The 27,323-nt window shown below is 47.3% G+C and overlaps 1 protein-coding gene across 2 annotated transcripts in view; it reads left to right on the plus strand.

Annotated features, from left to right (window-relative positions):
• Positions 1-27,323, plus strand: part of HPSE (heparanase) — a 147,161-nt gene that overhangs the window by 10,300 nt on the left and 109,538 nt on the right. Inside the window, exon 1 of one of the 2 annotated variants that reach the window (XM_056568784.1) lies at positions 8,322-8,532. The exons of the other annotated variant lie outside the window; for it this stretch is intronic. The gene's annotated coding sequence lies outside the window, so the exon portion shown is untranslated. Of the gene's footprint in view, positions 1-8,321; positions 8,533-27,323 lie in introns of those variants that run through there. 2 annotated transcript variants of the gene reach the window in all.

The following is a 27,323-nucleotide window of genomic DNA, read 5'->3' on the forward strand; positions in this document are numbered from 1 at the left end:
GACGCGCGGCTTCTGTATCATAGTCTATAGACAGAGCGCCCCCTCCCGGCCTCCACACTGCACGGGGCTGGGGCCAGACAACGGCAGGGGGCGCTCTGACTATAGTGAAAGCAGAAGCCGCGCGTCTCCGGTATGAGAAGAATGAAGAGGAGGACGGGCAGTGTGTATCATAAAGATTTATAACATATAAAGGTCAGTGGGGCCGGACACTTGCGCTGGGGACCTGTCAATCACACAGCGGTCCCAGTGCTCACTATAGAAGGGGTCAGTATTAGTCTGGGGGGGGTACAGTACACATAACAATTATATACTGTAGAAGGGGTCAGTATTAGTCTGGGGGGGGGGGGCAGTACACATAACAATTATATACTGTAGAAGCGGCTCCACTCGCTCCCCTGTATAGACCTGTCACAATTCATAATCCCCGCCAGAAGACAGGAGCTCTGATTGGCTAATAGTGGTGAATAGCTTTCCACCAATCAGAGCTCCCCTCTCCCGGAGGCGGGGATTATGAATCGTGACATCTGTATACAGGAGCCGGGGGCAGCGCAGTGGAGCCGCATATACCGCCGGCTTTTTAAGTTAATAAATGCAGATCGCAGCGGGTCTCTGGAGAATGACCTGCTGCGATCTGTCCTTCAGCCCCAGGACTACAACTCCCATCATGGACAGAGTCTGTCCATGATGGGAGTAGTAGTCCTAACAGTCACAATAGAGTCCCGCAGACAGGGGATGTGCGTCTCTCAGCGCTCCGGTACTACAACTACTCCCATTATGGGACAGATTCTGTCCCATGATGGGAGTAGTTGTAGTATTGCAGTGCTGAGAGACAGCTCCTGCATCTTCCACCGTCTGCCATTTTCTACGAGTCCTTGCTAGCACTCTTAGGTTTAGACTACTTTTCTTGCAAAAAAGCGCAATTGCGCAAAAAAAAAACATCTACTTTTTTTTGCGCAATTGATAAATACCAGTCCACTGGATTAGTTGGTGTACGGTAGACCAAACTGGTGACAACTTTAGAAAACTGTCCACCAAAAAAAACGCAGCTCTATGCAAAAAAAGCGCAATTGCGCAAAATTTGTAGACGTGAAAAATGGTCTAAATGCAATGATACATGTCCCCCTTAGAGTTTGTTACTTAACTCAGTGTTTCCCAACCTGTGCGCCTCCAGCTGTTGGAAAACTACAACTCCCAGCATGTACGGTTTGTCAGTGCATGCTGGGAGTTATAGTTTTGCAACAGCTGGAGGCACACAGGTAGGGAAACACTGAGCTAGGAAACAGATAATGTTTCCCAACCAGTGTGCCTCCAGTTGTTGAAAAACAACTCCCAGCATGCCCAGGCAGCCGAAGGGCATGCTGAGAGTTGTAGTATTGCAGCAACTGGAGAACAGTTTGGAGACCACTGTCTAATGGTGTCTAAACTGTAGCCCTCCAGATGTTGCAAAACTACAACTCTCAGCATGCCCAGACTGCCAAGGCATACTGGGAATTGTAGTTAGGCAACATCTGAAGGGCTAGATGTTACATAACTACTACTCCCAGCATGCCTGGACTGTCTGGGCATGCTGGGAGTTGTAGTTTTGCAACATCTGGAAGAGCACAGATTGGAGACCACTGCACAGTGGTCTCCAAACTGCGGCCCTCCAGATATTGCAAAACTACAACTCCCAGCATGCCCAGACAGCCAAAGGCTGTCTGGGCATGCTGGGAGTTGTAGTTTTGAAACTACCAGAAGCAGCAGTGAAGGGCTTCACTGCTGCCTCTGATGCAGATGCAGCCGCCAACCCGTGTGCCTCCAGCTGTTGAGAGCCTGCCGCTGGTCCCCACTGCCGCGTCGGTACTTTTTTAGTGCCGCGGTCCCCACCGCAGCTCTCGGCGTCATCTTCCCCTGCTCTCCCCGGACTTCTAGCGGTGTGAAGAGCAGGGGAAATGAACTTTACCCCCCAGCCAGCTCATTCACTGTGATTGGTCCACTGCTGCGATCCGCATTTATTAACTATACAATCCAGCGGTACATGCGGCTACACTTCACTGCCCGCCAGCTCCTACATACAGTTCTTATTCATAATGCCCGCCGGGAGACAGGAGCTCTGGTCAATAGCTATTAACCAATCAGAGCTCTCCTCTCCCGGCGGCGGGGATTATGAATTATGACAGTGTATACAGTCATAATAATGACCTGCTGCGATCTGCACCTCAGCCCCAGGACTACTACTCCCAACAGTCCCAATAGAGTTCCACAGCCGTGGAATGTGCAAGAGCTATCCCTCAGCGCTGCGGTACTTCAACTACTACCATCATGGGACAGATTCTGTCCCATGATGTGAGTAGTTATAGTATTGCAGTGCTGAGGGCTGGCTCCTGCATCGTCCAGCGTCCGACACTTTTCTACGTGTCCTTGCTACCATTCGTGTCACGATGCCGGCTGGCAGGTAGTGGATCCTCTGTGCCAGAGAGGGATTGGCGTGGACCGTGCTAGTGGACCGGTTCTAAGCCACTACTGGTTTTCACCAGAGCCCGCCGCAAAGCGGGATGGTCTTGCTGCGGCGGTAGTGACCAGGTCGTATCCACTAGCAACGGCTCACCTCTCTGGCTGCTGAAGATAGGCGCGGTACAAGGGAGTAGGCAAAAGCAAGGTCGGACGTAGCAGAAGGTCGGGGCAGGCAGCAAGGATCGTAGTCAGGGGCAACGGCAGAAGGTCTGGAAACACAGGCAAGGAACACACAAGGAACGCTTTCACTGGCACTAAGGCAACAAGATCCGGCAAGGGAGTGCAGGGGAAGTGAGGTGATATAGGGAAGTGCACAGGTGAACACACTAATTGGGACCACTGCGCCAATCAGCGGCGCAGTGGCCCTTTAAATCGCAGAGACCCGGCGCGCGCGCGCCCTAGGGAGCGGGGCCGCGCGCGCCGGGACAGAACAGACGGAGAGCGAGTCAGGTAGGGGAGCCGGGGTGCGCATCGCGAGCGGGCGCTACCCGCATCGCGAATCGCATCCCGGCTGGCAGCGGAATCGCAGCGCCCCGGGTCAGAGGACGTGACCGGAGCGCTGCCGCGGGGAGAGTGAAGCGAGCGCTCCGGGGAGGAGCGGGGACCCGGAGCGCTCGGCGTAACAGTACCCCCCCCCTTGGGTCTCCCCCTCTTCTTGGAGCCTGAGAACCTGAGGAGCAGACTTTTGTCTAGGATGTTGTCCTCAGGTTCCCAGGATCTCTCTTCAGGACCACAACCCTCCCAGTCCACTAAAAAAAAATTTTTTCCTCTGACCTTTTTGGCAGCTAAAATTTCTTTGACCGAGAAGATGTCCGAGGAGCCAGAAACAGGAGTGGGAGGAACAGATTTGGGAGAAAAACGGTTGAGGATGAGTGGTTTGAGAAGAGAGACGTGAAAGGCATTAGGGATACGAAGAGAGGGAGGAAGAAGAAGTTTATAAGAGACAGGATTAATTTGACACAAAATTTTGAAAGGACCAAGATAGCGTGGTCCCAACTTGTAGCTAGGGACACGGAAGCGGACATATTTAGCGGAGAGCCATACCTTGTCTCCAGGGGAAAAAACGGGGGGAGCTCTTCTTTTCTTATCCGCGAACTTCTTCATGCGTGATGAAGCCTGTAAGAGAGAATTTTGGGTCTCTCTCCATATGATGGAAAGGTCACGAGAAATTTCATCCACAGCGGGCAGACCAGAGGGCAAGGGAGTAGGGAGGGGGGGAAGAGGGTGACGGCCGTACACCACGAAAAATGGGGATTTGGAGGAAGACTCAGAGACCCTGAAGTTATACGAGAATTCGGCCCATGGGAGGAGATCTGCCCAGTCATCCTGGCGGGAGGAAACAAAATGTCGCAAATAATCACCCAAGATCTGGTTAATCCTTTCTACTTGTCCATTGGACTGGGGATGATATGCAGAAGAAAAATTTAATTTAATCTTGAGTTGTTTACAGAGAGCCCTCCAGAATTTAGACACGAATTGGACGCCTCTATCCGAGACAATCTGCGTAGGCAACCCGTGAAGACGAAAAATGTGTACAAAAAATTGTTTAGCCAACTGAGGCGCAGAAGGAAGACCAGGAAGAGGGATGAAATGTGCCATTTTGGAGAATCGATCAACGACCACCCAAATAACAGTGTTGCCACGGGAAGGGGGTAAATCAGTAATAAAATCCATACCAATCAGAGACCAAGGCTGTTCGGGGACAGGCAGAGGATGAAGAAAACCAGCGGGCTTCTGGCGAGGAGTCTTATCCCGGGCACAGATAGTGCAGGCTCGCACAAAGTCCACAACATCCGTCTCCAGAGTCGGCCACCAATAGAAGCGGGAGATGAGTTGCACAGATTTCTTGATACCCGCATGACCTGCGAGATGGGAGGAGTGACCCCATTTGAGGATTCCGAGGCGTTGGCGAGGAGAAACAAAGGTCTTTCCTGGAGGAGTCTGCCTGATGGAGGCAGGAGAAGTGGAGATCAGGCAGTCAGGTGGAATGATGTGTTGCGGAGAGAGTTCAACTTCTGAGGCATCCGAGGAACGAGAGAGAGCATCGGCCCTAATGTTCTTATCGGCAGGACGAAAGTGAATCTCAAAATTAAATCGGGCAAAGAACAGAGACCACCGGGCCTGGCGAGGATTCAGCCGTTGGGCAGACTGGAGGTAGGAGAGGTTCTTGTGGTCGGTGTAGATAATAACAGGAGAACTTGATCCCTCCAGCAGATGCCTCCATTCCTCAAGTGCTAATTTGATGGCTAGAAGCTCTCGATCCCCGATGGAGTAGTTCCTCTCCGCTGGAGAGAAGGTCCTAGAGAAAAAACCACAAGTGACAGCATGCCCGGAAGAATTTTTTTGTAGAAGAACAGCTCCAGCTCCCACTGAGGAGGCATCAACCTCCAATAGGAAGGGTTTGGAAGGGTCAGGTCTGGAGAGGACGGGAGCCGAAGAAAAGGCAGACTTGAGTCGTTTAAAGGCGTCTTCTGCTTGAGGAGGCCAGGACTTGGGATCAGCATTTTTTTTGGTTAAAGCCACGATAGGAGCCACAATGGTAGAAAAATGTGGAATAAATTGCCTGTAATAATTGGCGAACCCCAAAAAGCGTTGGATAGCACGGAGTCCGGAGGGGCGTGGCCAATCTAAGACGGCAGAGAGTTTGTCTGGATCCATCTGTAGTCCCTGGCCAGAGACCAAATATCCTAGAAAAGGAAGAGATTGGCATTCAAACAGACATTTCTCAATTTTGGCATAGAGTTGGTTGTCACGAAGTCTCTGAAGAACCATACGGACATGCTGGCGGTGTTCTTCTAGATTGGCAGAAAAAATTAGGATATCGTCCAGATATACAACAACACAGGAGTATAACAAATCACGAAAAATTTCATTGACAAAGTCTTGGAAGACGGCAGGGGCGTTGCACAGTCCAAAGGGCATGACCAGATACTCAAAGTGTCCATCTCTGGTGTTAAATGCCGTTTTCCACTCGTCCCCCTCTCTGATGCGGATGAGGTTATAGGCGCCTCTTAAGTCCAATTTAGTGAAGATGTGGGCACCTTGGAGGCGATCAAAGAGTTCAGAGATGAGGGGTAAGGGGTAGCGGTTCTTAACCGTGATTTTATTAAGACCGCGGTAGTCAATGCAAGGACGTAGGGAGCCATCTTTTTTGGACACAAAGAAAAATCCGGCTCCGGCAGGAGAGGAGGATTTACGGATAAAGCCCTTTTTTAGATTCTCCTGGACGTATTCGGACATGGCAAGAGTCTCTGGGGCAGAGAGAGGATAAATTCTGCCCCGGGGTGGAGTAGTGCCCGGGAGGAGGTCGATAGGGCAATCATAAGGCCTGTGAGGAGGTAGAGTCTCAGCTTGTTTTTTGCAGAAAACATCCGCGAAGTCCATATAGGCCTTAGGGAGACCGGTTACTGGAGGAACCACAGAGTTACGGCAAGGGTTACTGGGAACCGGTTTTAGACAGTTCTTGGAACAAGAGGACCCCCAACTCTTGATCTCCCCAGTGGACCAATCCAGGGTAGGGGAATGAAGTTGAAGCCAGGGAAGTCCAAGGAGAATTTCCGAGGTGCAATTGGGGAGGACCAAAAGTTCAATCCTCTCATGATGAGATCCGATGCTCATAAGAAGGGGCTCCGTGCGGAAACGTATGGTACAGTCCAATCTTTCATTATTTACACAATTGATGTAGAGGGGTCTGGCGAGACTGGTCACCGGGATGTTGAACCTGTTGACGAGAGAGGCCAAAATAAAATTTCCTGCAGATCCTGAGTCCAAGAAGGCCACTGTAGAGAAGGAGAAGGCAGAGGCAGACATCCGCACAGGCACAGTAAGACGTGGAGAAGCAGAGTAGACATCAAGGACTGTCTCACCATTGTGCGGAGTCAGCGTACGTCTTTCCAGGCGAGGAGGACGGATAGGACAATCTCTCAGGAAGTGTTCGGTACTAGCACAGTACAGGCAGAGGTTCTCCATACGGCGTCGTGTCCTCTCTTGAGGTGTCAGGCGAGACCGGTCGACCTGCATAGCCTCCACGGCGGGAGGCACAGGAACAGATTGCAGGGGACCAGAGGAGAGAGGAGCCGAGGAGAAGAAACGCCTCGTGCGAACAGAGTCCATATCTTGGCGGAGTTCCTGACGCCTTTCGGAAAAACGCATGTCAATGCGAGTGGCTAGGTGAATAAGTTCATGTAGATTAGCAGGAATTTCTCGTGCGGCCAGAACATCTTTAATGTTGCTGGATAGGCCTTTTTTGAAGGTCGCGCAGAGGGCCTCATTATTCCAGGACAATTCAGAAGCAAGAGTACGGAATTGTACGGCATACTCGCCAACGGAAGAATTACCCTGGACCAGGTTCAACAGGGCAGTCTCAGCAGAAGAGGCTCGGGCAGGTTCCTCAAAGACACTTCGGATTTCCGAGAAGAAGGAGTGTACAGAGGCAGTGACGGGGTCATTGCGGTCCCAGAGCGGTGTGGCCCATGACAGGGCTTTTCCGGACAGAAGGCTGACTACGAAAGCCACCTTAGACCTTTCAGTGGGAAACAGGTCCGACATCATCTCCAGATGCAGGGAACATTGGGAAAGAAAGCCACGGCAAAACTTAGAGTCCCCATCAAATTTATCCGGCAAGGATAAGCGTATCCCAGGAGCGGCCACTCGCTGCGGAGGAGGTGCAGGAGCTGGCGGAGGAGATGACTGCTGAAGCTGTGGTAGTAACTGTTGTAGCATAACGGTCAGTTGAGACAGCTGTTGGCCTTGTTGCGCTATCTGTTGTGACTGCTGGGCGACCACCGTGGTGAGGTCAGCGACAACTGGCAGAGGAACTTCAGCGGGATCCATGGCCGGATCTACTGTCACGATGCCGGCTGGCAGGTAGTGGATCCTCTGTGCCAGAGAGGGATTGGCGTGGACCGTGCTAGTGGACCGGTTCTAAGCCACTACTGGTTTTCACCAGAGCCCGCCGCAAAGCGGGATGGTCTTGCTGCGGCGGTAGTGACCAGGTCGTATCCACTAGCAACGGCTCACCTCTCTGGCTGCTGAAGATAGGCGCGGTACAAGGGAGTAGGCAAAAGCAAGGTCGGACGTAGCAGAAGGTCGGGGCAGGCAGCAAGGATCGTAGTCAGGGGCAACGGCAGAAGGTCTGGAAACACAGGCAAGGAACACACAAGGAACGCTTTCACTGGCACTAAGGCAACAAGATCCGGCAAGGGAGTGCAGGGGAAGTGAGGTGATATAGGGAAGTGCACAGGTGAACACACTAATTGGGACCACTGCGCCAATCAGCGGCGCAGTGGCCCTTTAAATCGCAGAGACCCGGCGCGCGCGCGCCCTAGGGAGCGGGGCCGCGCGCGCCGGGACAGAACAGACGGAGAGCGAGTCAGGTAGGGGAGCCGGGGTGCGCATCGCGAGCGGGCGCTACCCGCATCGCGAATCGCATCCCGGCTGGCAGCGGAATCGCAGCGCCCCGGGTCAGAGGACGTGACCGGAGCGCTGCCGCGGGGAGAGTGAAGCGAGCGCTCCGGGGAGGAGCGGGGACCCGGAGCGCTCGGCGTAACAATTCGTATATTTTTAGTTTTTTTAGCGCAAATTATAAATTCCAGTCCACTAGATTAAGTTGTCTACGGTACACCAAACAAGTGACAACTTTAGAAAATCATCCACCAAAAAAACGCAGCTCAATTGCAAAAAAGCGCAATTGCGCAAATTCTGTAGACAGGAAAAGTAGTCTAAAGGCAATGATATATGTCCAGGACTCAAGGACCTGTGAGTAAGCCTGTCACATGTTATGTTATGCAGTTATATGATTTGTTACAACATGTACTCCCAGAGAGCACCAGCTTTGACCTATGACCCACAGATTAACCAATGGACTTTGGTCCAGCCCCTCACTATATAAAGGGGCAGCCATCTTAATTCAGTCTCTTAGCTACCAGCTCTCTCAGCTTTACCACCTGCTGCTGAGAACAAGTCTTTGCTGAAGCAGCTACCAGAGGCCTCTGAGACAAGTGTTCAGCATCTGGAGTACCACAAAGCTACAACTCTCCAGTAAGTCTACAAGTCTATGGGGGAGATTTATCAAAGGATTTAGACTGGTTTTTCTTGTCTAAATTTGTAGCACAGAAAGTTGCAGTCTAAATATGTGCGACTTTTCTGCGACTTTTGCTCTAGAGGATTTTTAGAACATGATGCATGCTAGTCTATTTTAGACTGAAATGCATTGGAAAATGCATTGGTGCTGAATTTATCAAAAGCGACTTTTCGGCGACAAGTCACATCGGCTGAAAGTACGCCGAAATGTCAGACCATGTTGGAGCAGGTTTAAATATAGACTAAAGCATAGATCATGCAGTCTGTGCACAGAATTTATCAAGAGCAGTGCGCCATTTGATAAATTGGGCGCACAATAGACCGGCCTAACCCTCTGTAGTTTGGTCTATATTGATGCGGGACATAGACAACTTTGATAAATATCCCCCATTGACTGCTGTCACTGAAGTTAGTCAAGTCCTGCACATAGTACAAGTCAAGTTTAATCACAAGTACAAGTCCAATTACAAGTCAAGTCTAAGTGCAAGTCAAGTTTATTACAAGTATTTGTCCAGCAAGCTGCGAGGTCCTCTGGGTACTTATCACGTCTCTGGGAATTCTGGCCATAGCTGTAAAGATAATTACACCCGTCTTCTATTAAGTAAAGCCTCTGTTTACCCATAACTGGTTGTGGACTCTTCATTCACTACTAGCCCGTGGGATAGCGGAAAATCCCGGCATGTGGTGTTCAGGAACCCGAAAACCACACTGGCGTCACGAACACAGGGGTTAATACCATCCGACCCCCGGGATTAATAACATCTGATCCCAACACTCATCACCGCAACACCCATTGCACCATTCCCCGCAGTGGTGCACCACATATTTGTACTACTTGGTTAAGCAGTTGTTCAGTACTGCAAATCCCAGAATGCATTGCTTTCCCTCAGCTCTTCCTCACATATATGTTTTTGTGTATATGACAGGCAGATTGCAATGTAGGTTGTAGGAGCTGATCAGAGGTGGTGACATCACTGAGGGGGAGGAGATAGAGAGACAATATCTAACCAAGCCTCCTGAGACAGCAGAGGATAATATGTGGTCCAGAGAGAGAGGAAGAAGCTGGACAGCTGCTGATACAACACAAGACTGAAAAGGAAAGAGCTACACAACCTCCTAGTTTGGGGGGGGGGGGGATGAAAATGCATGCTGTAGCCAATAGAATTTGTGACAAAACTATATTAGTAACATATATCTTGAAGTGATAGTCTTATTTAAATACAATTTTCTGATACCAGAAAACCCCTTAATTTGTACATTGTATACGTGTGTGAAAACTTTACAGCCAATTGTTAGAGATACTAGGGTGTCTCAGACAATATGATATGTGTCATACAAGCACTCACTATCTCAACTCAAAGCCAGGTTACCGCTAAATTATCCATTGTTTAAAAGCCGTCTCCAGAGGAGAACAAGGAATTTTCCAGGTAGTGGTTGCCTGAGATTCAGTTGCCCTCTAGTGGATGAAAAGCTCAATACTATCAACCTCCATAACATGAAACACAGCCTAAACACTCTGTCAAGCACAGTAATACTAGTTAAATGGACAGGGTTAATATTCTAAATTGCATTACTTGACAGGGTGTGGGCATTTTTTTTTCCATTATTGAAAATTGCTTTACAATTATTTGTCAAATGCAAACATACACTGTGATAGATCACAACACAGAGCTCAACATGTCCAATCACGAAAACAAAAAAGTCTCTGAGTGGTTCCAGGGTGAGAAAACAGCTATCACAAAAACCCTTCAGGGGAAACTCCCTTTGGGGCACAAAGCCTAAATTCAAGTCAGCTGTTTGAATTGAACTGGAAATAGACTTTTACAAAAATAGACTTTTTGCTGATGCCAATCTGATGAATGGGCAAGCACCCTGAAATGCATTATTGTTGTCGTTTTACTGAAAATCAATAAAAGAACTGGTGTTTGATTTGTGCTCTTAATAAAATACATACCTGCAGTCCGGAGCCCGGTCCCTCTGAAGATCCTTCTCTTTCTGCACTGAATTGAGCACTGGAGGCAGGCTCGCCGGCTGGATTTGAATATTCATGGGTACTGGTCACATGAACGCTCAGTAGGCACAAGTGCTCAAGTGACCAGCACCCATGAATATACAAATCCAGCCGGCACACCCACAGTGCTCTCTGCTGACACCTCTGTCCATGTCAGGAACTGTCCAGAGAAGGACAGGTTTGCTATGGGGATTTGTTCCTGCTCTGGAATTCCTGACATGGACAGAGGTATCAGCAGAGAGCACTGTGGTCTGACAGAAATAAAATTCAAAAAGAAAAAAAAAACTTCCTCTGTAGTATATAACAGCTGATAAGTACTGGAAGGATTAATAGAAGTAATTTACTAATCTTTCTAGCACCAGTTGATTTAAAAAAAAAATATATATTTCCACCAGAGTACCCCTTTAACTCCCCCCATTATGATAAACCACCCCCTTCCTTATTTTTTTTAATTATTTTTTAGTTTTCTACCTTGATATTCTGTATTTTCTGCTCAATCTTAGTCAGCTCTACAAACTGTGAAGGGGAATTCCCTGGGCAGGCATGACATCATGAATACCTGCTGGGGAGAATTTCTGCCCTCTCTTTGCTATGCTGCTCTGAACATACAGTCGAGAGCAATTCAGAGCAGTTCAGTATGTGATCAGCCTAGATTGTATGAGGCTGCAAAGTCCCAATACCCCCCCCCCCAATCCTCAGCTCTCGGTACTGAAGGGCGTGAACTCCACAGTCTGCTCAACTCTGTCCAGCAGCTTACAAAGGTAGCTGAAATATTCAGCTCTATACACTAAAGGAAAGGAAGCAAAAATATTCAGCACTATGCACTGAAAGCATCATTACTTTACAGTCTAGCACAGTCTAAAGGAAAACTGTAAGCCTGCTCACCCACACTAAACCCTGTGTTATAATGTGGGTGAACCCGAGTCCAACGAGGGGTCACTTACTTAAATATGTCCAGTAGGTCCTGAGATAAGTCCCCCAGAAGATCCTCTGCTAAATTCAGTGAATCCCGCCCAGGGGGCGTGGCTCTACTGGCACAATTTACATATACATTGTCTGTGACTCCCCATTCTTGTGAACTGGAGTCACAGACAATGAAAGTTTATGTTTAGTCATCAAATACTCTTGACTCTTGACTTGCCTAACTTGACGTGGACAGTGCAAGGTCTGGTCAGCTGAATCATGTAAAGGGTGTTGTTGCTCAGGAACAGATTGTTGCATCATCTCGGTATCCTAGGACTGTCCCCATGTGGTGAGGTACAGGCCCACAGCAGAGGTCTGATGTTGACCTCTACTTTCATCTCCTCTCTACTCTGACTAGCTCCTCCCCATCTAGTCATAATTGGAGGAGCAGGGCTGAGGCCCTAATTGGCTGAAGCATTCATGTGATCCCTAAGCATTCGTCTGCACAGACACGATGAGCATAAAAGTGCATTTGACAATACATAGTACAGAACAATAAATTATACAATTATTTAAACCTGACTAGTGGGCCCAAAGCAGGCATATTAGGAGACATCCACCCTGACCGGTTACACCGTGCCACCACAGTCTGAGCACTGAAAGGCTGACCCCCAACCCCCCCTCCCTTAATCCTTCAACCTCTGCAGTAGTGCTAGCAGCACTCATACCTTATTTTTCATAAGACAAGTTCTGGAGATAATGCTAAGCACCTGCACTGAACTTCTTTGTTCGACCGTAGTGAGGCCTGTTCTGAGTGGAACATGTCATGTGAAAAAACTGTATGGTCTTGCCCATCATGCTGTTGCTTAGTTTCAGGGTCTTTGTAATCTTCTATATAGTCTATGCCATCTTTGTGGAGCAACAATAATTTTTTTTTTCCAGATCCTTGGAGTGTTATTTGCCATGATCTGCCATATTGAACTTCCAGTGACCAGTTTTAGAGAGTGTAAGAGTGATAACACCAAATGTAAGACACCTTCTCCACATTCACACCTAAGACCTTGTCACACTAATGAGTCACGTGACACTGGGGGTTGAAAATGGCTAATTAGGCCTTATTTGGACATTTTCACTAAGCACTGGCTGTTGAGTTATTTTGAGGGGACAGCAATGTTAAACACTGTTATACAGGCTTTGCACTCACTACTTTACATTGCAGCAGAGTGTCATTTTATTCAGTGTTATCACATAAAAAAGGTAAAATATTTACAAAATTTTGACTTCCCTATAGCATATGTCTGTGCATCAGATCATCCCCTCAAATTTTCACACTACCTAACTCGAGAGTGAATAAGGAATGCTCACAGAGTTCCCCTTTAGGAAAAAATCACAAATATGGTTAAACAGATTTGCTTCTTCACAAAGAGGAATAAACTTAACAACTGACAGACATTTTCCAATTTTTCAAAAACATTTCAAAATCAGAAATTTTTTAGGGACCAGTTCAGGTTTGAAGTGGATTTGAGGGGCCTTCATATTAGAAATACCACATAAATGACCCCATTATAAAAACTGCACCCCTCAAAGTATTTAAAATGACATTCAGTAAGTGTGTTAACCCTTTAGGTGTTTCACAGGAATTGCAGCAAAGTAAAGGAGAAAATTCAAAATCTTCATTTTTTACACTGGCATGTTCTTGTAGACCCAGTTTTTTGAATTTTTGCAAGGGGTAAAAGGAGAGAAATCCCCCTAAAATGTGTAACCCAATTCAAGTGCTCTGTGGATGCACTAGAGGGCTCAGAAGTAAAGGAGTGACAATGGGATTTTAGAGAGTGAGTTTTTCTGAAATGGTTTTTGCGGGGCATGGCACATAGGAAGCCCCTATGGTGCCAGAACAGCAAAAAATAAATAAATAAAAAAAAATATAAAATACACATGGCATACTATTTTAGAAACTACACCCCTCAAGGAATGTGACAAGGGGTTCAGTGAGCCTGAACATCCCACAGGTGTTTGACGACTTTTTGTTAAAGTTGGATGTGTAAATTAAATTTTTTTTCACAAAAATGTTGGTTTTTACCCAAATTTTTTATTTTTACAAAGAGTAATAGGAGAAAATGTCCCCCAAAATTTGTAACCCCATTTCTTATGAGTATGGCAATACCCCATGTATGGACGTCATGTGCTCTGCTGGCGCACTACAATGCTCAGAAGAGAAGGAGCGCCATTGAGCTTTTGGAGACAGAATTTGGTTGGAATAGAAGTCGGGGCCTTGTGCGTTTATAAAGCCTCCCGTAGTGCTAGAACAGTGGACCCCCCCCCAAATGTGACTCCATGTTGGAAACCACACCACCCAAAGAATTGAAGAAGGGGTGCAATGAGCATTTACACCCCACTGGCATTTGACAGATCTTATATTTTTCATTTTCACGGACCACTGTTCCAAAAATTTGTCAGTCACCTGTGTGCCCTTTATTACATTACGTGAGGGGTGTAGTTTCCAAAATGGGGTCATATGTGAGGGTCCATTGTTCTAGCACTATGGGGGCTTTGTAAACACACGTGGCCTTCAATTACGGACAAATTTTCTCTCCAAAAGCCCAATGGCGCTCCCTCTCTTCTGAGCATTGTAGTTCGCCCGCAGAGCACATATTATGGGGTATGTTCTTACTCAGAAGAAATGGAGTTACACATTTTGGGGGCTTTTTTTCCTATTTTCCCTTGTGAAAATGAAAAATTTTGTGTAACACCAGCATTTTAGTAAAAAATTTTTTTCATTTTTCCATCCAACTTTAACGAAAATTCGCCAAACACCTGTGGGGTGTTAAGGCTCACTACACCCCTTGTTACGTTCTGTGAAGGGTGTGGTTTCCAAAATGGGGTTTTTGTGTTTATGTCAGAACCGCTGTAAAATCAGCCACTCCTATGCAAATCACAAATTTAGACCTCAAATGCACATAGTGCGCTCTCAATCCTGAGCCTTGTTGTGCGTCTGCAGAGCGTTTTACGCCCACATATGGGGTATTTCTGTACTCAGGAGAAATTGCATAACAAATTTTGGGGGTCTTTTTTTTCCTTTTACCGCTTGTGAAAATCAAAATTATGGGGCAACACTAGCATGTTAGTGCAAAATTTTTATTTTTATACACTAACAGACTGGTGTAGACCCCAACTTTTCCCTTTCATAAGGAGTAAAAGGAGAAAAAGCCCCCCCCCCAAATTTGTAACTCAATTGCTCCCGAGTACGGAAATACCCCATATGTGGCCCTTTACTGTTTCTTTAAAATATGACAGGGCTCCGAAGTGAGAGAGCGCCATGCACATTTGAGGACTAAATTAGGGATTGCATAGGGGTGGACATAAGGGTATTCATTGATTCCCAAACAGGGTGCCTCCAGCTGTTACTAAGCTACCAGCATGCCTGGACAGTCAGTGGCTGTCCGGAAATGCTGGGAGTTGTTGTTTTGTAACAGCTGGAGGCTCTGTTTTGGAAACACTGCCGTACGACATGTTTTTTATTTTCATTGGGAGGGGGGGGCAGTGTAAGGGGATGTATATGTAGTGTTTTACCCTTTATTATGTGTTAGTGTAGTGTTTTTAGGGTACATTCACATGGGGGGGTTTACGGTGAGTTTCCCGCTAGGAGTTTGCACTGTGGCAGAAAATTTGCCGCAGCTAAAACTTGAAGCAGGAAACTCACTGTAAATCCGCCCGTGTGAATGTACCCTAAAAACACCTCCAGCTGTTGCAAAACTTCAACTCCCATCATGCACTAATGTGCATGCTGGTAGTTGTACTTTTGCAACAGCTGGAGGCACACTGGTTGGAAAAACTTCAGTTAGGTTCTGTTACTTAACTCAGCACTTTCCAACCAGTGTGCTTCCAGCTGTTGCAAAACTACAACTCCCAGCATGTACTGATCGCCGGAGGGCATGCTGGGAGATGTAGTTATACAACAGCTGGAGGTACGTAACTACAACTCCCAGCATGGCGAGACAGCTGTTTGCTGTTTGTGGATTCTGGGAGTTGTAGTTTTGCAAGATTTAGAGGGCCACGGTTTAGAGCGGGGAACCAAACTTTAACCCCCCCACCCCCGATCTGCTATTGGTCAGTTGCTTCTGACCGACCAATAGCAGGGATAGGAGGGGTGGCGCCCCTGACACCTCACTCCTATCCCTATAGGGTGTCTTGGACAACCCCAATCCCCCTTATTTTCCGGGTCACCCGAGACCCATATGACCCGGAATCGCAGCAGATCAATTCAGTCAATTCAGAGTGGCAATGTTCTCCCCCCAGGGGTTTGCACGGGGTGCCTGCTGATAGATATCAGCAATCATTCCGGTCCCCGCCACGTGCCAGGCGTACAGGTACGCCCTTGGTCCTTAAGTACCAGGGCGTCGGAGCATACCTGTACGCCCTGGGTCCCTAAGTGGTTAATCTATATAATGGATCCATTTGCGGTTTTCAGTGTTGGTCATTTTGAACTAAGTTTAAATGGACTCATAGAAAAGTTTTGATCTGTCAGGGTCCAAATGTTCAAAGTGTTAGAAAGAGCTGAGAGAAGTGCCTATTCTTACATTTCCTCGTGGCTCTGTTTCATTTGACCAAGGCAATCTCAATGCAAGTCTGTGGGATCATCTTGCTCCCATAGAAACAGAGCAGGGACAGAAGTGTGATCATTCTGGTGACTGACCAATAAAAACCTTTGACATGTCCCTAGGGCATGTTCAAAATTGTTTGTTGCACAAGTAAATTTTAAGGAAGGAGAAAAAGGCATCACTGTAAAGAGTTTAGGTGCGTGCTTACTTGGAGTTCACACCTTCCTACCCATAGGGGAGGTCAGGTCTGAACATTGGGATAAGCCTTTAGCCACCTATGACAAAATATCTGCAGAGACTGTGCAGTCCCTCGAAGAAAGAGGAATGTGTACGAGGAGAGTGTTTGAAGTAGACTCATTCATTCACTTTCATCCACTTCCTGGGTCATTTCAAGTTTTCAGACTAACCCAGATCAGCATAGGTGCCGAAGACAGCTCATAACTGAGCTTCAAAAATAGGTGAGAGTTAGTCTGTAAGTGAGGTGGTGAAGATCCTGCACCACTGTATGTATTAAAGTAACACTGACAGCAGGTTCACCTGCACTAAACCCAGTGCACAGGATTATAGTGTGGGTGAACTGGATTACAATGAGGTATCACTTACCTGGATCTACTGTCCAGTTCCAGGGATTTAGGGTGTATTAGCATTCATTGCTAATCTGTGCAAAGGAAGTGTGACCAGAAATGCCTGGCTTCCTTACCTCCAACCCCTTCCTTTGAATGGGAAAACACTTTGGACCACTGACATGGAAAAGGATTTAGGAGTTTTAGTCGACAGTAAATGTAACTATAGCAACCAGTGTCAGGCAGCTGCTGCCAAGGCCAAAATATTGATGGGGTACATCAAAAGGGAGATAGATGCACAGGTCAAGGAAAACAAATTCTATCACAGTACAAATCATTAGTCAGACCACACATGGAATACTGCGTACAGTACTGGGCACCAATGTACAAGATAGATATGGTGGGACTTTGGAGGGTTCAAAGATGGGCAACCAGGGTAATACATGGAATGGTAGGACTACAGGACACAGAAGGGTCAGAATATTAGAATTAGGGTTATTTACTTTAGAAAAAACACAACTAAGGGGCAGGGAACAGTGCAGTGACCTCTGCCGTAATCTATTTATATCCAGGACTAGGTGAGGTGGGCATGGCCTAGGGAGCCCATTTTATGACAGTGCCACAGTGTTTCTGCTGTGACTCACACTTCTGTAGGGAATGAGTCGCCTGGCTCTCTGTTCTGCATTCTCCGGGATGTAGGAAGGTGAGTTAAAGTTTTTTTAAAAACGTTTTTGCAGCCCGGGCACAGGGGGACTTAAAAAATGTACGCCGCAGTTCTCCGTTAAAGCAAAAAAACAAGCGCATACAGATCCAACCAGGGGTGTTGCTAGATGTCCAAAAGACCCAGGGCTAGAGTCCATAGCTCAGCAACACCCCCTAACCACACCCTCAGACACGCCCTAACCATGCCCTAAGGGACATTACTCCTCCATTCAGGTGATTGGTGGGTGTCCCAGCAGGCAGACCTCCCGATCACCTAGCTATCCCCCTATCATATGGATAGGGGATCAATTAAAATTTTGGAAATACCTCTAGGAGCAATGGTTGATGTGCTGTGATCATAAATCATCAATTTTGGCACTTGGAATTTTTTAAAGTTTACTCCGTTCACTGCATGATATAATAAACATTATATTTTCAAAGAGTGCACATTTACGCATACGGCAATACAGATCAGGGCCATTTGAAGGAATTTGGGGGCCCCAAGCAAAATAGTCATGGAGGCCCCCTCCCTATGTTTTTTTTGTTTTTTTTTTACTTCCCCCCCCCCCCTCTATTTTTCCCCTCCCTATCCTACCTATATCCTCAGTTACCTCCTCCGGCTCCTTCCCTGGACCCTGTAGTGTGGCCGAACTCCTCTACCTCCTGGCTGTCACTCAGTGTACACTTCCTGTCAGTTCGGACTGACAGCCAGGAGGAAGAGGAGCTCGGCTCTCTATAGAGTGCTCAGACGGCTGCAGCCTTATAGGATGCACAACAAGCACTGACTCTGCTTGGAGCCCGGGGCCAGCTCGGGGGCCCCAAGCAATTGCTTGGTTTGCCTGTCCTTTAGCGACAGTCCTGATACAGATATATAGTGGGTTTTTATTTTCATTATATTTTTTAATAGGAAAAGGTGACATTTTTTTGGATCGTTATATATTTTTAAAATCTTTATTTTTTTTCTTCCTGGCTGGTTAGCAAATAAAGATATGCATTTTTTTCTTTTTAACCCCTTAGGGACATGCGCCGTAAATTTAAGCTGCAGCAAGTAAAGCCTGTCTCCTGTGACGAGATGCTGTTCTCCTGATCTCTGCGCCTAACTGAGCCTGAAAGGCTGAAATCTTCTGAGACCGAGGGTATGCACAGAGGGCGGGAGAGCAGCAGGGCTGACAGGCGCCAGGAGCATCATGTAACTTCCCAGAAGCCACCACTGTCTTAAAGCAGCAGTAGCAATAAAAAACAGCAGTAGCCAGAGACCCGGGGCTATGGGCCTGAGACCTGGGGCTACAGCCCCGTTAGCCCCCTCCAGCAACGCCCCTGGATCCAGCAATAAAGTTGAGTAATACATATATGCAAAAAAATTACATTTAAAAACACAAAAAAACTGTTAAATATGGAGGTAATTTAATATGTATCACAAGAGAGTTCTACGCATAGGAACAGACTGAATAATTAAGGCTCATTTAAAATAAATAATTCTTTTTTTACACATGAAATTTTATTAATCATTTTTGTAACAAAAAAACATACAAAACTCATCATGTAAATCAGACCAACAGAAATAAATAAGGAAAATTAAATAAAGAGTAAAAAAAAAGAATAATTGAAGTACATGAAGGCATACATACAACAATAAATAAACATCATAATGATGCAATAAGTATCACTGGGAAGCAGCACAAAAAAAACTAAGTGCAAAAGGGAAATGCAGGTTATAACCCATATACTGATGCCAAACACAATAAAGAAAAATGTGATAAGACAATATTACCCAGTGGTGAGGCGTAATGCCATGTGCCTCTACAACATGACATTTCGTGCACTAAGGCTTCATCTGGGGCGTGTTTAGGCGTTTTTAAATGTAATGCTTTTTGCATATGTGGTAGAGGGTGTGATGCAAAGGGCAGATGGAATTATCCTAGGGGCAGATGGCATTAACACCTTGTATTCGTGATGCCACCATCTGAAGGTATACCACTGGATCCTTGGCTAGGCACGGGGGCAATAATGACTCTGACCCCAAGTTACAGACAATGGTAGCTTTACTGAGGTTAGACAGGTGGAAAAGTCTATACAGTTCAGCCAGGGCCCACGGAGGTGACCAGTGACTCCGAGACCTTAAGGGCTTGCTGGGACTTGTAGTAGATGTAGCAATTTAATGCAGGTCATGTTGACTTGACAAATGCTGTCTGTGACTGATACAAAGAAATGAAAAGGCAGCAAGAGGTGCGCCCCTAGTGTGGACCGTCTAGGTAGGTAAATCAGGGTGAAGAAAAAGATGGGTTCTTACCCTTTGGTGTTGCGCTTAGAGCACAACACCTACAGTATGTATGGAATGAATGGAAGGCCGGACAGCTGCCACGAGGAACTTCCCTGAGTAACGTCAGTCTCACCGGTAGAGAAGCATTGGGAGGAATGTATGAAAAGGTGTTGCCCTCAGTAACGGCGCTGGTCCATAAATGGATGTAAATATATTTATTGTAACATATAAAGCAACGCGTTTCGACCCCAGACAGGGGTCTTCATCAGACCTGTCCGGGATCGAAACGTGTTGCTTTATATGTTACAATAAATATATTTACATCCATTTATGGACCAGCGCCGTTACTGAGGGGAACACCTTTTCATACATTCTTCCCATTGACTTGACTGATGACTGACAATACTGAGACTGTAGCTCACTTGTAGCTGCTTGTGGCTGCAGACTGGACTTGAGGCCTCCTATGACTCTGGACATTCACCTAGACTTGACTGCACTGGACCTCATCAGGAAGCAAGAGGGCTAAAAGAGAGAGCAAGCTCCACCCAGGGCTTATATTGGGTAACTAGCAGGGAGCCCATAGGCCACCCTTGGGTCATCTGGTCACTGATACCTCCTGGGTAGCAATCACATGACAACTCACATGACAACCTTCTTAAAGTTATAACACCTCTTTACAGATTTTATAATACAACAATTGGTGAAACATATGTACATGGGGGAACAAGTGCAAGGGGCCTCCAGGGTATACTACAGGAGGCTGCCTAACAGGGCAGCAAGGGTTAGGGGTTACACCTCCCATTCTGGGCCACCACTATGATAGCCTGGGGGATGTAGGGTATGGGGAGTGTAGCTGTGCGGTAATCAAAGGGTGCTTGTTAACGATTGCTATTCGTGACGCCAGGGTGAGGGGTCCTCAGTAATGCTTATCCTACCGCCACCCTTCCCAAGTGCGATAGGGAGGGAGATAATAATGGATTGAGGTAGATAATAATAGATTGTCCACAACCGGAGAGTTTTCTGAAACAGTGTTAACTTTTACTGAAGGTTTTCTGCAAGCTTCATTAACATAACAGTCTCTAAGCAAAACAACGGCTTTCCTTGGAGATTGACAAAGGTTGGGACTTTAGCATTTAGAGTCTTTTGGTATTGCGCGTTGTTCCACTGGATTTAGGGGAATTAGTTGCGGTCCAGTAGTCATGCTAGCATTAGCAGGGATTTAGATTTGAACTCACGATTTTGGTTCTGCTGAGGCCGGAGGTTTTTTGAGGCCTAGCGTGTCTTTGAAAGTTGCACAGCACCGTCCTGTTAGTCCGGCATCCACGAGAGCAGCAACCCAAGAGAGCGATAATTGGACACAGCTCCCTTTTATGGGCAGGGGCTGGACTAACGCTAATTGGTCCATACTGATGTCAAACACCATTACAGAGACTTGTGGGCAACACGCGACCCAAGGACCTCCCAAGGTCCCACAACACACCACAGAGGCCATCCAGCATGGCCACATGACCGAAGGTCCTGCGACGCTGAACAAGGTAAGTACTATACATTCCTATAGAATATATATATAATTATTAAATATATACAAACATTAACATTAAAGATAGACTTGAGGAGAGGCGACTAAGGGCTGTCCCACCTGAGGAACCTTACCTGAACGTAGTTACTCTGACTTTGGGGACCTCTACACTAGGTACGGTATGCAATACGGTACCGGGACACCACACCACAAACTTCCCCTCTTGAATACAGCCATCCTCGGCGCCCAGTCCTGGAGGGCGGATGACTAAGAGTGGCCACTGAGGCCTAGTAACAGTTCCTGGGGCATATTGGATAAAATGTCCTTCACAGGTCTGGATAGTTAATAACAACAGGGGATGAGTCTATGTAGCACTTTAGAAATGTCCATACATGCTCCTTTGGGAAATAAATTGGTAAACGTGGGATTTATTACACTTGCAACTGCATTGGTAACATACCTTAGACACTGAAACACATAAATTGGTGATTGGGCTGCCGGAGGCTATTTACCCAATGGCATAACAGGGAAAATAGTCCAGCTCCCATGTAGATAAAATATAGTACTTTATTATTCCAAAGTTAAAATCCAAAACACACAATGGATTAAAAGTACACCGACGCGTTTCGACTTATTAATAAGTCTATTTTGATTTTTTTGTAGGCGGCACTCTACTTCTTCCTGGGTTAGACAGGTGACCTCTGCTGGGGAGTTTACCTTATCTCGCTGTATTTCACCTGGCATTTAATTTTCCTCGGGGAATACAGTGGAGAAGTATATGTTTAATATATTAGCTTTTTCCTGATCCCCGTTTATAATTTCTTTCTCAGAATTTTTTAAAGGGCCTGCACTTTCATTTTTGACCTTTTTGCTATTTATATAGTTAAAGAACATTTTGGGATTAGTTTTACTCTCTTTGGCAATGAGTCTTTCTGTCTCTATTTTTGTGTCTTTTATCAGTTTTTCTTTACATAATTTTCTCTATAGTTTTTTAATGCTTCTTCACTGCCGTCCTGTTTTGGTAGTTTAAATGCTTTATTTTTGTCATTTATTGCCCCCTTAATGTTCTTGTTCATCCATATTGGTTTTCTTTTATTTCTGACAATTTCTCTCATAAGGCATATACATTTTACAGTGAGAATTTAAGACATTTTTAAAAGTCTTCCATTTAGTGTCAGTATTTATGTTTTTGAGGACATTATCCCATTTTATATTGTTAAGGGCTTCTCTGAGTTGATCAAACTTTGCCTTCCTAAAGTTCATGGTTTTTGTAGCCCCTCAAGAGATTCCCTTATTGAAGAACACGTTATAATGTATTATATAATGATCACTATTTCCTAGATATCCTTCTACTTATACATTAGTTACTCCGTCAGGTCTGTTGATTAATATTAAGTCTAGTAGGACGCCCCCTCTGGTCGGGCCCTGCACCATTTGGGACAGATAATTGTCTTTAGCTGCAGTCAGAAACATGTTTCCTTTATGAGATTCACAGGTCTCAGTCTCCCAGTTTATATCAGGATAGTTAAAGTCCGCCCATTATTATCACCTCATTCTGATTTGTTGCCTTGTTTATTTGCCTCATTAATTGATCTTCTGCCTCTTCCATTATGTTTGGTGGCTTATATCAAACCCCTATCAGAATTTTTTTTATCTCCATATATATTTCTACCCATAATGACTCCACATTATCGTTTCCCTCCCGTATATCCTCCCGCAGTGCGGCCTTCAGACTGGACTTTACATAAAGACAAACTCCTCCCCCTTTCCGTTTTGTCCGATCCTTCCTGAATAGACTATAACCCTGTTGTTACGCCGAGCGCTCCGGGTCCCCGCTCCTCCCCGGAGCGCTCGCTTCACTCTCCCCGCGGCAGCGCTCCGGTCACGTCCTCTGACCCGGGGCGCTGCGATTCCGCTGCCAGCCGGGATGCGATCCGCGATGCGGGTAGCGCCCGCTCGCGATGCGCACCCCGGCTCCCCTACCTGACTCGCTCTCCGTCTGTTCTGTCCCGGCGCGCGCGGCCCCGCTCCCTAGGGCGCGCGCGCGCCGGGTCTCTGCGATTTAAAGGGCCACTGCGCCGCTGATTGGCGCAGTGGTCCCAATTAGTGTGTTCACCTGTGCACTTCCCTATATCACCTCACTTCCCCTGCACTCCCTTGCCGGATCTTGTTGCCTTAGTGCCAGTGAAAGCGTTCCTTGTGTGTTCCTTGCCTGTGTTTCCAGACCTTCTGCCGTTGCCCCTGACTACGATCCTTGCTGCCTGCCCCGACCTTCTGCTACGTCCGACCTTGCTTTTGCCTACTCCCTTGTACCGCGCCTATCTTCAGCAGCCAGAGAGGTGAGCCGTTGCTAGTGGATACGACCTGGTCACTACCGCCGCAGCAAGACCATCCCGCTTTGCGGCGGGCTCTGGTGAAAACCAGTAGTGGCTTAGAACCGGTCCACTAGCACGGTCCACGCCAATCCCTCTCTGGCACAGAGGATCCACTACCTGCCAGCCGGCATCGTGACAGTAGATCCGGCCATGGATCCCGCTGAAGTTCCTCTGCCAGTTGTCGCTGACCTCACCACGGTGGTCGCCCAGCAGTCACAACAGATAGCGCAACAAGGCCAACAGCTGTCTCAACTGACCGTTATGCTACAACAGTTACTACCACAGCTTCAGCAGTCATCTCCTCCGCCAGCTCCTGCACCTCCTCCGCAGCGAGTGGCCGCTCCTGGGATACGCTTATCCTTGCCGGATAAATTTGATGGGGACTCTAAGTTTTGCCGTGGCTTTCTTTCCCAATGTTCCCTGCATCTGGAGATGATGTCGGACCTGTTTCCCACTGAAAGGTCTAAGGTGGCTTTCGTAGTCAGCCTTCTGTCCGGAAAAGCCCTGTCATGGGCCACACCGCTCTGGGACCGCAATGACCCCGTCACTGCCTCTGTACACTCCTTCTTCTCGGAAATCCGAAGTGTCTTTGAGGAACCTGCCCGAGCCTCTTCTGCTGAGACTGCCCTGTTGAACCTGGTCCAGGGTAATTCTTCCGTTGGCGAGTATGCCGTACAATTCCGTACTCTTGCTTCAGAATTGTCCTGGAATAATGAGGCCCTCTGCGCGACCTTCAAAAAAGGCCTATCCAGCAACATTAAAGATGTTCTGGCCGCACGAGAAATTCCTGCTAATCTACATGAACTTATTCACCTAGCCACTCGCATTGACATGCGTTTTTCCGAAAGGCGTCAGGAACTCCGCCAAGATATGGACTCTGTTCGCACGAGGCGTTTCTTCTCCTCGGCTCCTCTCTCCTCTGGTCCCCTGCAATCTGTTCCTGTGCCTCCCGCCGTGGAGGCTATGCAGGTCGACCGGTCTCGCCTGACACCTCAAGAGAGGACACGACGCCGTATGGAGAACCTCTGCCTGTACTGTGCTAGTACCGAACACTTCCTGAGAGATTGTCCTATCCGTCCTCCCCGCCTGGAAAGACGTACGCTGACTCCGCACAAAGGTGAGACAGTCCTTGATGTCTACTCTGCTTCTCCACGTCTTACTGTGCCTGTGCGGATGTCTGCCTCTGCCTTCTCCTTCTCTACAGTGGCCTTCTTGGACTCTGGATCTGCAGGAAATTTTATTTTGGCCTCTCTCGTCAACAGGTTCAACATCCCGGTGACCAGTCTCGCCAGACCCCTCTACATCAATTGTGTAAATAATGAAAGATTGGACTGTACCATACGTTTCCGCACGGAGCCCCTTCTTATGAGCATCGGATCTCATCATGAGAGGATTGAACTTTTGGTCCTCCCCAATTGCACCTCGGAAATTCTCCTTGGACTTCCCTGGCTTCAACTTCATTCCCCTACCCTGGATTGGTCCACTGGGGAGATCAAGAGTTGGGGGTCCTCTTGTTCCAAGAACTGTCTAAAACCGGTTCCCAGTAACCCTTGCCGTAACTCTGTGGTTCCTCCAGTAACCGGTCTCCCTAAGGCCTATATGGACTTCGCGGATGTTTTCTGCAAAAAACAAGCTGAGACTCTACCTCCTCACAGGCCTTATGATTGCCCTATCGACCTCCTCCCGGGTACTACTCCACCCCGGGGCAGAATTTATCCTCTCTCTGCCCCAGAGACTCTTGCCATGTCCGAATACGTCCAGGAGAATCTAAAAAAGGGCTTTATCCGTAAATCCTCCTCTCCTGCCGGAGCCGGATTTTTCTTTGTGTCCAAAAAAGATGGCTCCCTACGTCCTTGCATTGACTACCGCGGTCTTAATAAAATCACGGTTAAGAACCGCTACCCCTTACCCCTCATCTCTGAACTCTTTGATCGCCTCCAAGGTGCCCACATCTTCACTAAATTGGACTTAAGAGGCGCCTATAACCTCATCCGCATCAGAGAGGGGGACGAGTGGAAAACGGCATTTAACACCAGAGATGGACACTTTGAGTATCTGGTCATGCCCTTTGGACTATGCAACGCCCCTGCCGTTTTCCAAGACTTTGTCAATGAAATTTTTCGTGATCTGTTATACTCCTGTGTTGTTGTATATCTGGACGATATCCTAATTTTTTCTGCCAATCTAGAAGAACACCGCCAGCATGTCCGTATGGTTCTTCAGAGACTTCGTGACAACCAACTCTATGCCAAAATTGAGAAATGTCTGTTTGAATGCCAATCTCTTCCTTTTCTAGGATATTTGGTCTCTGGCCAGGGACTACAGATGGATCCAGACAAACTCTCTGCCGTCTTAGATTGGCCACGCCCCTCCGGACTCCGTGCTATCCAACGCTTTTTGGGGTTCGCCAATTATTACAGGCAATTTATTCCACATTTTTCTACCATTGTGGCTCCTATCGTGGCTTTAACCAAAAAAAATGCTGATCCCAAGTCCTGGCCTCCTCAAGCAGAAGACGCCTTTAAACGACTCAAGTCTGCCTTTTCTTCGGCTCCCGTCCTCTCCAGACCTGACCCTTCCAAACCTTTCCTATTGGAGGTTGATGCCTCCTCAGTGGGAGCTGGAGCTGTTCTTCTACAAAAAAATTCTTCCGGGCATGCTGTCACTTGTGGTTTTTTCTCTAGGACCTTCTCTCCAGCGGAGAGGAACTACTCCATCGGGGATCGAGAGCTTCTAGCCATTAAATTAGCACTTGAGGAATGGAGGCATCTGCTGGAGGGATCAAGTTCTCCTGTTATTATCTACACCGACCACAAGAACCTCTCCTACCTCCAGTCTGCCCAACGGCTGAATCCTCGCCAGGCCCGGTGGTCTCTGTTCTTTGCCCGATTTAATTTTGAGATTCACTTTCGTCCTGCCGATAAGAACATTAGGGCCGATGCTCTCTCTCGTTCCTCGGATGCCTCAGAAGTTGAACTCTCTCCGCAACACATCATTCCACCTGACTGCCTGATCTCCACTTCTCCTGCCTCCATCAGGCAGACTCCTCCAGGAAAGACCTTTGTTTCTCCTCGCCAACGCCTCGGAATCCTCAAATGGGGTCACTCCTCCCATCTCGCAGGTCATGCGGGTATCAAGAAATCTGTGCAACTGATCTCCCGCTTCTATTGGTGGCCGACTCTGGAGACGGATGTTGTGGACTTTGTGCGAGCCTGCACTATCTGTGCCCGGGATAAGACTCCTCGCCAGAAGCCCGCTGGTTTTCTTCATCCTCTGCCTGTCCCCGAACAGCCTTGGTCTCTGATTGGTATGGATTTTATTACTGATTTACCCCCTTCCCGTGGCAACACTGTTATTTGGGTGGTCGTTGATCGATTCTCCAAAATGGCACATTTCATCCCTCTTCCTGGTCTTCCTTCTGCGCCTCAGTTGGCTAAACAATTTTTTGTACACATTTTTCGTCTTCACGGGTTGCCTACGCAGATTGTCTCGGATAGAGGCGTCCAATTCGTGTCTAAATTCTGGAGGGCTCTCTGTAAACAACTCAAGATTAAATTAAATTTTTCTTCTGCATATCATCCCCAGTCCAATGGACAAGTAGAAAGGATTAACCAGATCTTGGGTGATTATTTGCGACATTTTGTTTCCTCCCGCCAGGATGACTGGGCAGATCTCCTCCCATGGGCCGAATTCTCGTATAACTTCAGGGTCTCTGAGTCTTCCTCCAAATCCCCATTTTTCGTGGTGTACGGCCGTCACCCTCTTCCCCCCCTCCCTACTCCCTTGCCCTCTGGTCTGCCCGCTGTGGATGAAATTTC

This window comes from Hyla sarda, chromosome 1, assembly GCF_029499605.1.
Source record: "Hyla sarda isolate aHylSar1 chromosome 1, aHylSar1.hap1, whole genome shotgun sequence".
In the NCBI taxonomy this organism is placed as follows: Eukaryota; Metazoa; Chordata; class Amphibia; order Anura; family Hylidae; genus Hyla; species Hyla sarda.